At 48.7% G+C, this 17,755-nt stretch overlaps 1 protein-coding gene across 1 annotated transcript in view; it reads right to left on the reverse strand.

Moving 5' to 3' along the window:
* The window catches only part of FAM193A (family with sequence similarity 193 member A), a 79,982-nt gene extending 79,067 nt beyond the window's left edge, over nt 1-915 (reverse strand). Inside the window, exon 1 of the mRNA XM_067298292.1 lies at nt 884-915. The gene's annotated coding sequence lies outside the window, so the exon portion shown is untranslated. The remainder of the gene's footprint in view (nt 1-883) is intronic.
* Nucleotides 916-17,755: the final 16,840 nt, after the last annotated feature.

Below are 17,755 nucleotides of genomic sequence, written 5' to 3' on the forward strand. Positions count from 1 at the left end.
AACCTAGCAAAACGATGGGCACAAAACTACAGGGAGAGCAAAAATCCCATTCATTACATCATGGTATTTCAGACAGCCACACCACAAAAGCCATTTCTTCTATTTTCCCCTCACATGTACAACAAGTTTGTGAGAGCAATGCAGAAAACAGAATCGGCTATATGACATACACATGGAAATCTGCAGCGAAAATGCTGTCAGCAGGAAATCCTTTTATAAATAAGATCCCTAAACACACCCTTTGTGTAGAACCAGCGAAAAATTCGGGGCAACCTTTATGAGAGAAAGGGAGGTAAACTTAGCTGCTCCTTTGTCACCTGAGCCAGCAGGATACCTCCCAAAGGCTAATCCTTGCATAATTTCTTGAAAAAAAGGACTCATGGTACCTTGCAACTTGCTCACAATAAATTTCATTACATTATGAAAGAGTGCAACAGATCTAAATTATTTCGAGGCAGCAGAAGGCAAACCGCAATCCAAGCCATAATGAACCGCCTATGCTCGATGAAGTTGCCCAGCGCAGAAAAGGCTCCGCTACTACCGGGAGGGGACGTACAAACGCCCCTTCTGCTTCCCAAGGCCCGGGCACCGCTCGCGTGCGGCTCCTCCGGCGGGGCCGGGCGCCCGGGAGAAACCCCGCGGCGCCCCTTCCTCCACAAAGGGCGGGGGAGCCGGAGCGGGGCCGGGGCCGGGGCCGCGGCCCGGCCCAGCCCAGCCCCGCCGCCCGGGGAGGGGGCAGGGGGGGCGCCGGCCCGGCGCAGCCCCGGCTCGCAGCGCCGCCGCCCGCCCGCCCGGGTGTGGGTGTGTGTGTGCCGGGCCCGCCGCAGCCGGGTGTCACCGCCGCCGCCGCGCGGACCCCCGCCCCACCCCGCCCCCCCCTCACCTCGCCGTGTCCCGCCGCGGCCCCGCCGCCGCCGCCCAGGGCTCCGTTGCCGGCGGCCGTTGCCGGCGCTGTCAGCAGGCCGCCCACCGCGCTCGGCGAGGCGGCCGCCGCCTGGGTCGCAGCCCGCAGAGGGGCCGCTCCCGCCGCCGCCGCCCCGGCCTTGCCCAGGCCGCCGGCGCCGCCGCCGCCGCTGGGTCCCGGCCCGCCGGTGCTGCCGAGGCCGCCGCCCCGCTTGTTCTTCCGGCGCTTGGCTCCGCGCTTGGCGTCGGCCGGACTCATCGCGCCTGACACCCGGGCAGGGAGGAGGGAGCGGGGGGAGGAGAAGGAGGAGGAGGGGAGGGGGGCGCGGGGCCGCCGGGAGCGGAGGGGGCGGGCGGGGCCGGGGCGCGGGCCGCCGCGGGCGCCGAGGAGCGGAGCGCACCAACTGTCACGGCAACGGGGACTCCCTCGGCCCCAGCGCCGCTGACCAGAGTTACCGTCCAATATGGCGGACACAAGGGGAAAGTGATCCCCCTTTACGTCGGGGGGCTCCCCCTTGCGCTGACGGGAACCCGCCCCGCGGGGCACGCTGGGAAGCGTAGTTGCCGCGCCGCCACGCTGCGGCGCCGCCGCCCGCCGCGCGAACGGCTGTTGGACTACAGCTCCCGGCGCGCACCGCGAGCGGCGGCTGGGCGCGGCCGGTGATGTCACCCCGCCCCGCGGTGCCCGGTGGGAGCGGTAGTTTTCCCCGCCGCCGCGAGCCCCGCTGACCGACGTTGCCACCCTGGTCAAGGGACTACACCGCCGCCCAGGAGCCGGCGAGCACCACGTGACGCGCGCTCCCGCGCCTTAAAGGGGCAGCCGCGCGCGGCCGCTCCCGCCGCAGCGCGAGGGGCGTGCGGGCCGCCCGCCCGCCTGCGCGGGGCTGGCCGGGGGGAGCCGAGGCCCCGCAGACTCGTCGCAGGGGGCCGCGATGCGCCCGCGTGGCCACGAGCACCGCAAAGGCGCGGCGCGGGCTCCTCCGGCCGCCTGGCCGGGCCGAGGCTCCCCGGGGGCCGGGCCGGGGGCCGCGGCTGTCGGCGCTCGGTGCCCCCGCGGGCGGGCGGGCGTTGTCCGGCGGCGGCGGCGGCGTGGTCAACCCGCTTCCCTAGCGCGTCACCGGCGTGGCGGCCGCCGTTGCTTTCTGGGGTCGTTTTCCATCTGTGGCCCAGCGCCGTGGGGCTGTGCTCGCGTGAAGTGACATAAAAATGCAGGCGAGCTCATGAAAACTGGCAGTAATTTACCACAGTATAAAACCTCACTGTGGTGTTAAAATCTTGACAGTGCGCGAGGTAGCAGCGGTGGCCCAGAACACGCTTCAAGGGCGCCGGCGTGTTTTCCTTTCCTTTCCTTTCCCTCCTGGCCACCGCGGCACGAGGCTTGGCAAGCCTTTGGCCAAGGGGCGCCGCGACAGGAGCCGTTTAAAAGGTCGCAGCAGTGACAACCCTGGAATTCAGGAGGGGAAAGGGAAGCGCCCAATTATTTTGGTGGGTTCAGGAGAGCGGTTTGCACACCCAGTGCCAGCGACCGCCTGTACTGATGTTGCTCCAAGCTCCATCTGCCCTGATACACGTGAGGGCGTTTTGCATGTGCGCACAGGCAGCTCTGGAACCAGGAGAACATGTTTGTGCTCTATGTGGTCTAGCAAATGGTGAGTTTTTTGGGGCAGGGCCCTCGTCCTCATAAATGCGCGCAATGCTCTTAGCATACCTGCTGCTATATAAACAACCAACAGCAGCGACAACGATGCGGCTTACACACGGCTCACACAATCGTACGCAGCCATTTGCTGTGAACAAATAAATACTAGGCCTTAAAGTATAAGTCCTAATCCGGCTTCGTGGAGCATCTTTTCTTAATATATGGCATTATTTTCAGAGCTCACATCTTTCATTTGAAATGGTGACATGTCTTATTTCAGTCTTATATGGAGGCAGCTTTATCCTCCTCTCAGAATTAATTTTTCACTTGGCCCCTGTTCATCTAACACCACGCTCCTGAAAGAAAGATTACGACTCTGTCAGTCTCTCTATCCCCTATGCATTACAGATAAAAAGCATTATTATGAGGAACTATTATAGCAAAATCACTCAACTGTACAGCAGCTAAAGTAATGCTACTTACTCTGACATCAGTGTTTAATGCCAGTTCCCTCATTATAGGAACATCAAGGTTTTCCTTTTGCTCTTCAGAAAATAAGGGTCATCCAGGTTGTTTTTTAATTTCAATTTTCAATATTAAGGACAATTCCCTGTGCACGATGGTAAATTTTTGTAAACTGCCTGGGTCAGGGTCTTTTTTTAAATCTGCAAGTAAATAGTAGTGCTCAGGAAAATGAAGTACGTTTATGGTTTTGAACAGAACTCAGCCACCACACCTTATTTTTGACTAGCAATTAACTGCTGAGCCAGTAGGTTGTTTTAGAAATGAGCTTGCCAGTTTGGTGGTGGATTTGAGCATTTGTATGAGCTGGAGCAAAAGGGAGAGGAAATTAATTTGACTGCTGTGAAGACCTACAACTAAGTTTCTTGCCTTTACTTGAATCAAATTACTTAAAATGTTCCACCTCATCCCTAAGAAAATAAACTCAGTCATTTGAGCGAACTAACTTTAATTTATCTCATTGTTAATTTATAAGCATGACATTACACTTCAACATCCTTTGGGGCCGAGGGGGGAGAAATTATTTATACTCCTAAAGTTTTTCAAATTTTCCAGGAACAACAAATTATAAAAATTCACTGCACAAGCAGTGCAGAACACTGCAGTGCATTCAAATGGTCTTCCTTTGAACCAGCAAGGCTTCAGTAGCGTTGTAGCTTCCTCTGTGAGGCATAAATTCGATAAAAGGCTGCCTGGAGAGTTCTGCAGGTCGCAGTTACCTTCAGGTTCTGCCTTTAAAACTCGGAGGTGCCTGGGAAAACTCAGGGTGGATTTGCTGCTTCCTTGGAACATTTGTGCACACATGATCCATAGAATTTTACCCTTGAGCTGTTGTTATAACTACAATTAAAAAATAAGAGGTCTGCTAATCATTACCATTCTTAAAATAATAGTCTCTGTGCCAGGGAGGTTAAAATTTAAGGGTTTCTTTAATTTGAAGGAGCACTGACTTAAGGATTTAGATCCCAATTCTGCAAATGCTACTTAGTGACATAAATAATATACTGAGGTCAAAGGAGCAACTCGTGTGCAAGACAGCTCTAAGAGTTAAAAGCTGTCCTTCTGTTCTCCACCATTCTCCAGTTACCCCAATTTACAGAACTATTTTTTATCTGCATTTCCAAAACTTAGTTTTGGGTCCTGATTTTCTCTCCATTTTTCCCTTATTAGTACAGTTTTACTGAGAACCTGGGGCTTTTCATAGAAATTAATATTATACAACTCAAGCAATTTGTCAGTGTAATTATTCTGCAACTAGCACTAATTTGTCTTTGCTGTCCAACAAGCTGTCGTGTTAGGAGCAATTTCATTTTTATAAAAGCCTCCTCTACAGGAGAGTGAACATGCACGTGTGTCTATAGGGAAGCACATATTTACACATAAGTAAAAACAATTAGAAATTATTGAGCCCAAGACACTTCCTCTCATATGACTATTGACAGGGCTGTGACATTACTGTGTCATTCACCACCAGAGGCTTCTGTGTCTTCTTCCCAGGTTGGGTTGAGGTGACCTAATATATTTGACCTTGTCACAGCATGAGGACGAGATGAGTCTCCTCCAGCCTTGCATTTCTATTGCTCTGGTGTGAGGATCATCATAACCGTGGGAGACCCCCTCCATGATCAACAAACCAAACTTACATCCCATCAATCTTTGGAAAAACACCTTGAAGTCACCGAGGCCTCACAAAAGAGGTTTATCTGTGGTCACACAGTAATAGCCAGGGTACCTGAGCTCCTTTTGCATAAAACGGATTTTGACAACAAATTCCCGGATGGCTTTCAGGGAGTCCTAGGCACGTCCTCCTTTTCAAAGACAAGAATGTTCTTGGGATAAGGTTATTGCTTTATTGTCTTGGATGAGGGGGGTTTTGTTGCTTGGTGGGACTGTGTTGAAGAACATTGAAAGCAGTGTTGTTCTTCTACCAAGGCTTTTTGTAAAGCAAAGGACTGCAGATTTTCCTTTTGATGGCCAAATTCTGTTTCTGTTAATCTCCTCTGGAATTTGTTTCACAGCCAGATGCCTCAGCTGAGAATACTTTGTCTAATGCTGAAAAAGTTCAGAGCAAAATGAAAGGAATTTCACCTGTTGTATAATGAACCTTGAGCCCAGCAGCTTTATGGCTTTATGTTTATTGGTTTTTTGCTAGGCACTCTTCACTGGTCCTTAAACAATGTGTTTTTTAATGCTGCAAGCAGAGAGGTCTTGCAGAAAGTCAGATTTGTTCCAAAGTATCCACTTTGGAGCACAGTATCTCAGGGTAACCTATCTCAGGGTACCTAGTGTAGCTGAGAAGATGCGTGATATCTGGGTGTTTGTTCACAGTGCCAGTGCTGAAAGACTTCTGTGTTATGCTGAACTTGAATAAACACAGAAGCACAAAAGCAAGCAAATTAATTTTTTGCCCCTTAATGCCTCAGTAAATAAACTGGACAAAAGTTTGTGTCTTACAGTAGGAATGCAAGAACTTGTATTTCTATTGAATTTATTTTAATTCAGCAACTTTTTCCCAGTACTCCTTTGATGCTTTATTTCCCCCTCCACTGAGCAAACATCTTTCAGCCTGTTCAGATGAATGTCTTCTGAAACATCTCTTGCCTTTTATAAGGCATTGTTTAAATGGGCCACTGAAATATGGGGTTATGTCATTTAATGTTGCTCTGTGTAAGTTGACAGTTTACTTAATGAAATATGGTACCTTTTTGCATTATAAAGCCACATTGGTGTAGCTTATTGCCTATTAAAACAGTTACAAAGAGACATTTTGCACATCAGTACTAAGACAACAGAGGATAGGAGTCTGTGCTGATTCCAGTTTACCCTAATAAAAGCATATCATATACCAGTGCACAGGAAATGGCATAGATACACCTGCAGGTCGCCGGCACGTAGCTGGAGGATGACCTTTCTAGCCATACCAACAACAGATCAAAATGAAGAAGAATGGCTTGGACAAGTCTGCCCTCAGATGCTTCCCAACCCTTAAAATAAAATGTAGCGGGAATCAAGTTTACTCTCCTGGCCAGAGTTTCAGAAGAAAATCCGATTTCCACCTTTCAGCGCAGGTGTTAACCAACACGTTCAGAGCCTTGCTGGTGAGCTGATGGAGTGAGGAGGATATTTCCACAGTGTGATCTTATTTATTCACAAATCCCAACATGAGGGGAACAAACAGCAACAGTTGCCTTGCTCGTGGTTTCCAAGCTTGTCTTCCCAGCTGGGTCTCTGCCTCGGAGAGCTCGGGCTCTCTGCTCCCGCTGAAGGCTGTGACCACCGAGCATGGAGGGGTCTCCCACAGCCTGTTTGCTTCCTCTGCCTTCTGCCTCTCTCACTCACAGATTGCCACATAACCCTTTAAATGAAGTGTTTGCAGCCAGTCTGTGAGAAATCTCTGAGCCTTGCGGGGTTGTTCTGGTGCAGGCCCCATCAGGTCAGGATTATTCAAGTAGTGTTTCTTCTGTTTCCAGCTATTGCTATATAAAAGGGTTTAGGGTTCTGTTGACCCTTTCATTTAGCCTTTTAAAAGATGCTGCATACGTCCATGAGTTTTAAATGAGAGTATGACGACTGAAAGGTCAGAACCTGCATCCTGGTGGCCATTAACACCTACTAGCACATGTTTAATTTAATTTTGAAGCGTGGGGATAGAAGCACATTCTGCTTTTGCACTCATTGATCTTGAATTTTTCACATTATTAAAATGAACAATGTAGTTTGTGGATCTTCCTTACAGCTCTTTTTTTTTTTTTTTTTTTTTGTCTTTTCAATTTATCAGTGCAGAGGGGAAAAAAAGGAACATCTCACTGCTCTTCCATCAGCTTTTTCTTCAAAATAGCCCACAAGGTAGAATTCAGTGCTGGAGTGAATAGTCAGCTGCATTTCAACACTTCACATTCCCACCAGTGTGAACAGAAGTTCTGTCAAAGAGTTTATTTTTCCCTGTCACTGAGAAATGATGCAGTAGAGTTGTGGTTGTAGTGGCAGATCTCTTCATAACATGAGGATGCTCAACAGAGCTCATGGATCATCTCATTTTCCATGCTGTGTCTGAGAAACCCTGCAGAGAAAAGGGATTTTTCTCTCTGCTCCTTCTCCAGAAACTGCTGCAGTCTCTGAGCAATCAAGTTCATAAATTTTAATTGCCATTTGTAGAGCAGCTGAACCCAGAGTGAGAGGGTTTTTTTGTGCTCATGCCACCTTTCTCTGACTGCAGCAGGGGGAGTACGGGAAGGGAACGGCTCTTCACCAGCGTGACACTAGGGAATTAGCAGCAACTGCAGAGAGCTTCTTTTGTCCATCCTGGTTGGACAGAAAGGAGTGGAGAACTCGGGCCTTACAACAGTCCAGTCAGAGACTTTAAGTCTAGTCTAGAAAAGCCCAATTTATCTGACCAGCTTTAATGCCATTCTTAAAATTTCACTTACTACTGGGTTGCTCCCAAATTAGTTGCTGAATGACAGTATATTTTTCGCAAAGATCTCTGTTCCCCACCTAAAAATACTGAGTAATGGAGAATGCATGGCCACTGAAGCGGTTTAACTCTGGAGGCAAATTACCCTCCTTGTTAAAATATTGGTAACTTCTGCAGCTTAGGCTTTGCTGCCTATGCCTCTGCCTGGCGGACGAAGACAGCACAGTTAGTGGTACAAGGCCAGGAGGCTGGAGCAGCCAAGCCACGGTGTGTTATCTGCTACTGTCTTCAGAAAGCCCCGTGTCAATTCATGCGTGTGGAACATGTTCCTTCTTCATTTCACATCTTGACAGCTTCCCCGCTACTTGAAGGAAAGGCACATTGGTGCTCCCCTGGGAATGACTGCCCAGAAGAAAAGAAGGAACGGCAGGGAAGTGAGGGTGCTCTCCCTGCTTTTTTGGGGGGTGGGTTGCGAGGGAGCGGGAAAGGAAACACAGGCACCTTGTTCAGACAGACTAGCAAGGACCAATAATCCTGTGTTTCAAGTTCTTGATCTCCGCCTCTCTCTTCCTCATGTTTTCTGAAATGTGCCTGTCCTTATTTCCTTCCCCACCCTGAGCAGAGGGTGAGAGCGAACAGGTCCGTCGAAAGGCTCTAGGTACTGCACAGGAATAGACTCGAGCTCCCATGAGCCTGACTTCTTTGCACAACCAGGTGTGGTGCAGAGACCTAGCACCAACCCAGATGCTTTGGCTACGTGACACAGTGTAGGACAAGGCAGATACCCTAGTTTTGGCCCAAAACTAAGTTTTGCTGCTTTTGCTTCTGAGATGAGATTAATCTCAGAACATCCGACACCATGCAGTAGACACATTCCATGTTTGGAGTGGAGTTCTTGGATGTAGAAGAACATCAGTCTAAGCATTGAAGTAGAAGGAAGCTGGAAAAGCTTATTTCTATAAGCAAAATGATGTTTCTAAGTTAGTGTGCAAAGGAAACCAGCACTTATGCTTCCACCTTGCCTGCTGAGCTAACTCTCAGGCCCCTGCTAAGAATTTTTTAATCCACTGACCAATTTCAACCACATTTGACAGATGCCAAGATCACCCAGAAATGCCATCCTGCAAGTTTTAGGCGGACGTTAATTTTCATGCCCCCAGAGCAGCCCCACAAAGTTAAAAACACTTTCAGCCTCTTATCTGTAATGAGAGACAAGAACCTCCCAGCCCGTCAGCCCATGTGTAACTTCAAGCACAGCATAAAAGATGCTGCCGCTTGCCCAGCCAGGCAGAGCGGAAATGAGAGAGCTGGGAGGGGAAGGGCAGGAATGTGGAGATGCAGAGTCCAGACCCATGGGAAACCTCATTTGGACTGCTCGCAGAGCAGCATTTTTCAGTGAAGACTGAGATTCAGAGATGGCCTCTCCGAGACTCCTCAAAGCCTGGAGTGTTGGGGGCTAGTGTTTGGTCCAAGATCAAACATACTAAAAACAGCTGTGAAATTCCAATCCAGGCTGCAATCCTTACCACAGTATGCGCCTTTACTTCAACTTAAATGTTTCGTTTGCTTGATGAGATTATTGGAGCTGACTGGGCTTGCCCCTGGATTGTAGGGTGATTTCCACATTGTCTCCTGAAGTCCAAACCATGTCTTTGAATCATCAGAGAAGCTTGAGCAGTTAATGTGATGACATGATCCAAAAAGATGCTGAGCACCAGAAAGCTCATAGCAGCAAGTATCAATATGTCTAGTTTTGGCTGCAGGTCCTTTAAGAGCTACCTGTTATTCCAGCCACTTCACATCATTTGCACAGTGGGGCTTTTTGTTGGATTGATAAACAGTTCACTGTAAACAACCATTTCATGGTATTTATATGAATACAGGGTGTCATAATTCTGAGCTTCTCTCATTCCTATGAGAAAAAATATTCAAGGAAATTCCCTGAAGGGCAAGTCACATTTGGATGAGGCTGGCATTAATCCAAGAGTGTGCAATTACCAGGGAGAGGGAATTTATTTGACAAAGAATGAGAATATAGCATTATTTGCAAGCTAAGAGCTGATCCTGCAGGGGGTAGAACATCATCTTCCTCAGTATCAGAAGACTGAGGCCGCTCCACATCTCAGGCCCAGATTTAATAAATACTGACGTGTTTGCACAGTATGTGCTTGCAAAGAGGCATTTCTGTAAGTTCAAGGAGACAGTCTGTGCATTAGCAAGGCTGGCAGAGACAGTTTCTGAGCCACTTCAGTATCTGAGTTGTCAAGTGCAGCAGCAGTATCAAGAGCATCAGCAGAGATGGGCTTGTTAACCTGCGCGGTTCCTGTGCACAAACCATTAGCAGAGGGCTGCATCTGTTTGGTTTCAGGGCTTTTGGTGATTTGAGTTTATTTGTTTATTTTGAAGTAGTAAAAATACCATGTTCACTGTATTGTTCATGTATACAGATAAGGAAATTAATCCCTATGGTCACATTTAGCATCCACATTTGAACATACCTTTATCTTTAACTCCACAGAGAAATCAGCGCACAGTTGTGTACCATGGTTTGTTTTTTAAAGCATCCATGTTCTAGAGAGTGAATCTGCCCATCAAACACTTGCTGTTTGTTTGGGAAATGGGTGGAAGAAAGAAGGAATGCACATCGCAAACAATTCTAATGTATGTAACCCTGCTGGTTATTGAGAACATCAAGAAGGACCATGTAAATGCTCCTGACAAGTCGCCTTGGGCAGGTGGATAGCTCCATGGATTTAGCCTGTGCAATCCCCCTAGGAAATACTGGCAAGCTGGGGCACAAAAACAGCATCTCTCTTTGCTCTTCTATGCAAGTCTTCCTGCCCCGTTCCCATAGTTCTCTCCATGATGGTGCCGAAATGTTTTTGAACAACAGTGAGACCATGCTGGAATTTTAAATAGTCCTGAATTGTTTTTTTGAAGACAAATTTCCCCAGTACTAGCTGACTGCTACCTCCATGTCAAGGCTAACTGACAAATGAGAAATTTTCTCCTCCCCCCTTTTAAAATTCTACATTATTGTGGCCAGTTCATGCCAACAGAAGGCGAGGGAAGCGTACAGTCATTGGATGTGGTTACCATAACTTTATATATACTTATTTCACACTGTAAGAATATCCCATCACGCTACAGCTTCTACAGGCCGCATAACAACTCTCTCTCTTTGGCTAATGAAGCACTTTAGTCATCTCATTCAAAATTAAAAATATTTCATTGCTGTTGTGCCAGATAAGAGATGGGAGTATTCTCAGAATTCTTTTCTTTCTTGGTGACTAATTTAGAAACAGGCTGGAACAAAGAGGAGATATTTCATTACATGACTGCAAATAAATGGTGTATAAAAACACTCCAAATAGTACATCATGTGCTTCAGTCAAGTAACTTGCTGCTATGAGAAATGTACTGCACTAAAGATTTGCCTGAAAATCCTGCAGCTCTCTTTTCAAAGAGTGCTCACCTTCCTAAGTACGTGTCTGCATTTCAAGCAATTCTATTTAGGTTGGACGGTGTCTTTATTTAAGAATACAACATAGCTGGATGCACTATAGATAAAAATAATGGTTAATAACTTGAATCCAGAAAGGGAAGCAAATTTAACTTGAATGGATTCAAAAGCATTGTCAAAGAGAGCAATTCATTTTTGGCAGCTTGAAAGCTAAAAAACCTAGTAGGGGAAGGACTGCCAAAATTTTATTTCTTGAAAGAAGGCCATCCACTGAGAATACCCCTTTGAAGCCTATCTAATCTGGGTTACCCACTGGATGTTACTTCCAGATTAACCCAGATTAAATAGGTTTCATGTGTTAAAATAGGACAATGTTCCTTCATATCCTGTACTAAAAAGAGTTATATATCCACTGCCTTGTCACAGTATTCGTTAGAGCGCCATCCCTAGAGCATTTAGTAAAGCAATTTAAAAGCTTTTTTTTTTTAATGGCAGTAAAGTATTAAGGAGCTACCTCATAGCAGTTTAATAAATGTTCCAGTTCTACCAGTTACATAGCATTTCCTTAGTGGTTTTACTTTTAAAGCCTTACAAAAAGACCATAGTCCCAGCTTCTTCACTCAGAGTGAAATGCCAGAATTTGAACACTATCATATTAAGCTGATGGAGCTGCAGCATTTTCTATTAAGACACTGGTCTGTCTGTAACTCAGGGAAATAGGTCCGTTTGAGTTCACATGAAGCAGGTTCTTACTGTTAAAGTAAAATCCCCCCCCACCAACATTTAAAAAAGTGACCCCATTTTCCAGAGAATATCAGTGACCATTTTTTAAGTTCTGCATAGAATTGGCAAAAACTCCCACTGTTGCTGTTAAGTTGCAAGAATAAGTCTCATCTGTTTTGACTAGTTGACTTGACTGAGTTTTTACAGCATTTTCCTCAAATTATCCTTGAAGGTCTAGTACAATGAAGGCTTTGTCTAAACCTCAGCTATAATTATTGGTAAGAACAGAGAAAAAGGAAAGTGGAGGAGATACGGGAAAGGCATTCTTTAGGGCCTATCGCAATCTAGCTGTGATGTTTAGGACACAGTGTCAAGTAGCTGCCTCTTGTGGAGATCACAAGGGCTTTTGTGCTTTTGTGGAGAAATGTGATGGGCTCGGCCATGGGCCAAGGCAGAAACTGTTCTGAATTTGTTTGCTCTCTCACATGAAAAAGCCTGCAAATCTGAGGAAGGAAGAAAAGGAGAAGGTAGCGAAATCAAAACTGCAATGTCCCGTGTCAGAAGAAATAAGGAGAGAAGAAACCATTTCTGCCTGAATGGTCGAGCTGAGCAGTAAAGGTGAGAGTTGCAACGAAGAGCTGCCAGGTGTCGTGTGACTTCCCCAGCAGCAGCTGAGGAGCCTGGGTCAGGAGCGCAGAGAGGACTTAGAAGTGGTGAGGAGCGAAGGAAGAAAATGCTGCGGCTGTTGAAGATGTACCGATCATAAAGGCCAAGAAATTGATGACCGAAAGGGCAGGGAGGTGGCCATGGAGAGCAGATGAGTGTCTTGGGAGCAAGTGGCTCAGAAGAGGAGGCAGCAACTGGAGAGAGGAAAGGAAGATGCAGATTTTTTAAAGCTGTTTATAGGACTTAAATTCCAGTGAGGAACTACTGAAGAGAAGTGAGCAAGCAGCTCTGTGTGAGTGGAGAGGTGAAGGTCAGAGGAAGAGGTGGGAGTGGGGCAGCAGGAACCAGGAGAACATGGCTTGCAACCCTGGAGTTCAGGAGAGCAAACTTTGGCCTCTTCAGGGACCTACTTGGAGGAATCCCATGGGTTAGGGCCCTAGAAGGAAGGGGCGTTCAAGAGAGCTGGTTAATATTCAAACATCACTTCCTCCAGGCTCAAGAGCGGTGTGCATCCCTATGAGTAGGAAGTCAAGCAAAGGAGGTAGGAGACCTGCATGGATGAGCAAGGAGCTCCTGGCAAAACTCAACCAGAAGAAGGAAGTATACAGAAAGTGGAAGGGGGACAGGCCACTTGGGAGGAATATAGGAATGTTGTTAGAGTATGCAGGGATGCGACAAGGAAGGCTAAGGCCTGTTTGGAATTAAATCTGGCAAGAGATGTCAAGGACAACAAGAAGGGCTTCTTCAAATACCTCAGTAGCAAGAGAAAGACTAGGGAAAATGTGGGCCCTTTGCTGAATGGGGTGGGTGCCCTGGTGACGAAGGATGCAGAGAAGGCGGAGTTACTGAATGCCTTCTTTGCTTCAGTCTTTACTGCTAAGAGCAGCCCTCAGGAACCCCCGGTCCTGGAGGCAAGAAAGTCTGGAGAGAGGAAGACTTTCCCTTGGTGGAGGAGGAGTGGGTTAGAGATCATTTAAGCAAACTTGACACCCACAAATCCATGGGACCTGATGGGATGCACCCACGAGTGCTGAGGGAGCTGGCGGATGTCATTGCTAAGCCACTCTCCATCATCTTTGAAAGGTCATGGAGAACAGGAGAGGTGCCTGAGGACTGGAAGAAAGCCAATGTCACCCCAGTCTTCCAAAAGGGCAAGAAGGAGGACCCAGGGAACTACAGGCCAGTCAGCCTCATCTGCATCCCTGGAAAGGTGATGGAGCAGCTCATCCTGGAGGCCATCTCCAAGCATGTGGAGGAGAAGAAGGTGATCAGGAGTAGTCAGCATGGCTTCACCAAGGGAAAATCATGCCTAACCAATCTGATAGCCTTCTATGATGGAATGACTGGCTGGGTAGATGAGGGGAGAGCAGTGGATGTTGTCTACCTAGACTTCAGCAAGGCTTTTGACACTGTCTCCCATAACATCCTCATAGGCAAGCTCAGGAAGTGTGGGCTAGATGAGTGGACAGTGAGGTGGATTGAGAACTGGCTGAATGGCAGAGCTCAGAGAGTTGTGCTCAGCGGCACAGAGTCTAGCTGGAAGCCTGTAGCTAGCGGTGTCCCCCAGGGGTCAGTCCTGGGTCCAGTCTTGTTCAACTTCTTCATCAATGACCTGGATGAAGGGACAGAGTGCACCCTCAGCAAGTTTGCTGACGATACCGTACTGGGAGGAGTGGCTGATACACCAGAGGGCTGTGCTGCCATTCAGAGAGACCTGGACAGGCTGGAGAGGTGGGCAGAGAGGAACCTCATGAAGTTCAACAAAGGGAAGTGCAGGGTCCTGCACCTGGGGAGGAATAACCCCATGCACCAGTAGAGGTTGGGGGTTGACCTGCTGGAAAGCAGCTCTGCGGAGAAGGACCTGGGAGTGCTGGTGGACACCAAGTTAAGCATGAGGCAGCAATGTGCCCTTGTGGCCAAGAAGGCCAATGGTCTCCTGGGGTGCATCAGGAAGAGTGTTGCCAGCAGGTGGAGGGAGGTGATGCTCCCCCTCTACTCAGCCCTGCTGAGGCCACATCTGGAGTACTGCGTCCAGTTCTGGGCTCCCCAGTACAAGAGGGATGTGGCACTACTGGAGCAAGTCCAGCAAAGGGCTACAAAGATGATTAGGGGACTGGAGCATCTCTCTTATGAGGAAAGGCTGAGAGAGCTGGGCCTGTTTAGCCTGGAGAGGAGAGGCCTCAGAGGAGATCTTATCAACGTGTACAAGTATCTTAAGGGAGGGTGTCAAGAGGATGGGACCAGACTCTTTTCAGTGGTGCCGAGCGACAGGACGCAAGGCAACGGGCACAAACTGAAACACAGACAGTTCCATCTGAACATGAGGAAAAACTTCTTCACTGTGAGGGTGACAGAGCACTGGAACAGGTTGCCCCGAGAGGTTGTGGAGTCTCCTTCTCTGGAGATATTCAAAACCCACCTGGACGCGATCCTGTGCAACGTGCTCTAGGTGACCCTGCTTGAGCAGGGGGATTGGACTAGATGATCTCCAGAGGTCCCTTCCAACCTCAACCGTTCTGTGATTCTGTGATGGCACAGAAGATAAAGGCCATGGGAAGTGGAAGAAGAGTCTGGTTAAGAAAATAATGACAAATGGCAAAAGAGGAAAGAAAAAAATGTCATAGAAAAGATGTTGCACACGTGAAATTCTTGACCTATCCCTTCATTCATTTTTTAGGCTCACATGCGAAGGCAGCCCAGGAAAAGGTAGGCAGAGCACCTTTTTTGGGTCTTGTGAACTATAGCTAAGCCTAGACGTAATCTCAAAATGCCTCCCAGCAATACATGTGAGATCATCCATGTCACCTCTGCACATGGGGAAGAGCCTTTTCATTTAGAAAAAAAACGAAGTGTTTTCTCAAAAATTATTGCTTAGGGTACTTCTGAATTATGATAACATTCTTTTCTTTCTCAGCGAGTCCAGCCTCAGCATCACCATGGCAACTCCAAGTGCCCTTTTTCTCCTTTATTTACCCAAGTTGCAACCACTGTCAGTGAAGTTAGTCCTGACTTTGAAGCAGTACCAGGGAGGCTCCCGGTTCCCAGTGCTGTGCATGACTGCATGTGTCTTCAAGCTGAGGTCTTCAGCTGAAAAACCTAAACATCTATAAATAACGAGGTTATTTTCCCCATGAACTTACCTAGTTCTGATAAAACAGTTCTGCTTTACCCAGTAAAGGTGCTAATTAATGTTTTTTTCCACTTCATTCTTGTTGTTGTATGTAATCACTTCCCGAGACCCACAGCCTGAGGTCCTTTGTCAAAAATCAGCTCTGCTCCTGGTACCTCCATCATTTTGAAGAAATGCAGACAGGCATCTCTTCCCAGATCCTCAGCCAGCATCAGAGAAGGATGTTTCTATTTTTTCATTTGCTGCACTCTCTGTGGATCGTTCAATCTTGTTAGCCTGAGGCAGCATGCAAGAGGCAAGGTGGTAAATCAGCCTGCTTGCTTTAGAGTTTATAGCCTGCTGCATGATTATTAAATTGCTCTGTTTGCTCAGGTCTTTCCTCTGAGGCTCACCAATATACAAAGAGATCACCAGATCACCAAAATACGAACAGTTGCCAGTACGTCAGCTGGTGACAGCTTCTCCTGGCTTTGCCTCTGCAAGACTTGTCTTGAGTCCTAAAGTCCTGTTTGCTTCCACCTGGGATGCGATATCATGCACTGCACTTTACCAGTCCTTACTGATTTCATTTATGGCAGCTTGTACCCAAAAATGCTTTGCCTCCATCCTCTGGCAGCTGGTGAAGGATTTGCGATGTGAACTCCAGTTCCCTGCACTAAAAGCAGTAAGCACACCATAGCTAGATTTCTGCTCCAGATCCAGCATGCCCACCTTCGGCACAGGCAGCTCTTCCGTCTTGTGAAGACCAAACATGAAGCAAAACATATATTTTGAGCATCAGGAGCATTCTTGAAACACCTCACCCTTCATAATAGCATTCTTCTACCTGTGAGCTGAAGGGATCCGTATTCTTACAGCATCGTTGTAGCACCTCTAGAAATGAAGGCAGGTAAAAACACCACGAACAGCTCTCAGGTGGGTCCTTTGCAGACAGTTAGCGTGCTCTCTTTTGGACCCACAGTCAAGCAACCTCTGTCGACCTTTCCCATTTTTCTGGATTCACTCTCATCAGCATCCTCATTACTATGTTTTGCTGTGAAAATATTGCGAAGTACAGCGCAGAGTTCAAGGAACATAACACAGTTGGGGCACACGTAGCTGTCACGTCCCCACGGGCTGTAACGTTCCTCCACTCCTTTCAGCACAACCACATCTCCCCTCCGTTCTTTACACTCCCGTCAGAGCGCTAGGACGGCTCTTGCAAAATTCCCCGGTGACTGGTGTAAGTAAGTAGGAGCCCCTTGGTCTGCGGCGAGACAAATGCCGCAAGTCTGACTGATGCCCTAGGCTGCTTTCCTGGCCTTCGGTTTGCCTTATTTACGACTGCTCCTTGGAAGTGACCTCTGGAGCGGCCAGAACACCGCGGCGGTTTTGAAACAGTCCATGCAGCGGTCAGACGAGATCTTCCACGTGCGTGGGTGAGGATGGCTGGTGATACGCGGCCTTCCTGGAAAAGGTGGGGTTCAGAGAAGGTAGAAGCAACAGCCCGATCCCACTTCACAGCTTTGTCAGCGTCCACGTCACTCCTGGGCACTTTTTCCTTCCGCTTTGTCATTAACGAGTAAGCCCTTTCGGCGGGCCGAAGGCGTGCGTTACTGGCGGGTGCGCCACCGGCCCCCGACCCGCAGGCTGTGAAGCCGTGCCCTTCCACGCTGACGGCAGCCCGCGGAGGAAGCGCTTAGATTTACCCTGCCGCGACTGGGGCCGCCTCGAGGGCACGGCGGCAGCTACATTACGGCGGCGGCGGCAGCGGGCTGCCTCCGCGGCGGAGCGCCTTGACGCGGCGCGGGGGCTGCTCCCCGGGGGCGCGGGAGGCGCACGGAGGGCCGCGGTGCGGAGCGGGGCCGAGCGGGGCCGAGCGGAGCGGAGCGGGGCGTCCCCCCGCCCGCCGATCTGGCCCTGCTCGCGGCTGTGAAGTCGAGGCGGGCAGACGCCAACATCAGCCCGGCCGGCGCGCGCCCGCCTGGCTGCCGTTGCCGGCAACGAGCAGCGGGCTGCGAGCGCTCTGGAGAAGGGCAATGCCCTTCTCCTTCCCTGTAAAACACCTCGGTCTCCTCTGGCCACTGTACAAAGCCACTGCGCCGTTTCCAAGGCGATGCCGCAGGTGAAGCGGGTTATATATTCTCTCGCAGGCAGCAGCAGCTGTAGCCGAGAGATGCCCTTGGACAGGCTGCTGTTTGAAAGGAGACAGGGAAAGGAATGAAAGAAGGATCTGTTTGTAATAATTATTATTAAAAGATTGGTAGGAAAAAAAGAAAAATTAGGGCATTTATTTTAGGAGATGGTGAGTGCTTT

Source organism: Apteryx mantelli, chromosome 5, assembly GCF_036417845.1.
Source record: "Apteryx mantelli isolate bAptMan1 chromosome 5, bAptMan1.hap1, whole genome shotgun sequence".
Taxonomy (NCBI): Eukaryota; Metazoa; Chordata; class Aves; order Apterygiformes; family Apterygidae; genus Apteryx; species Apteryx mantelli.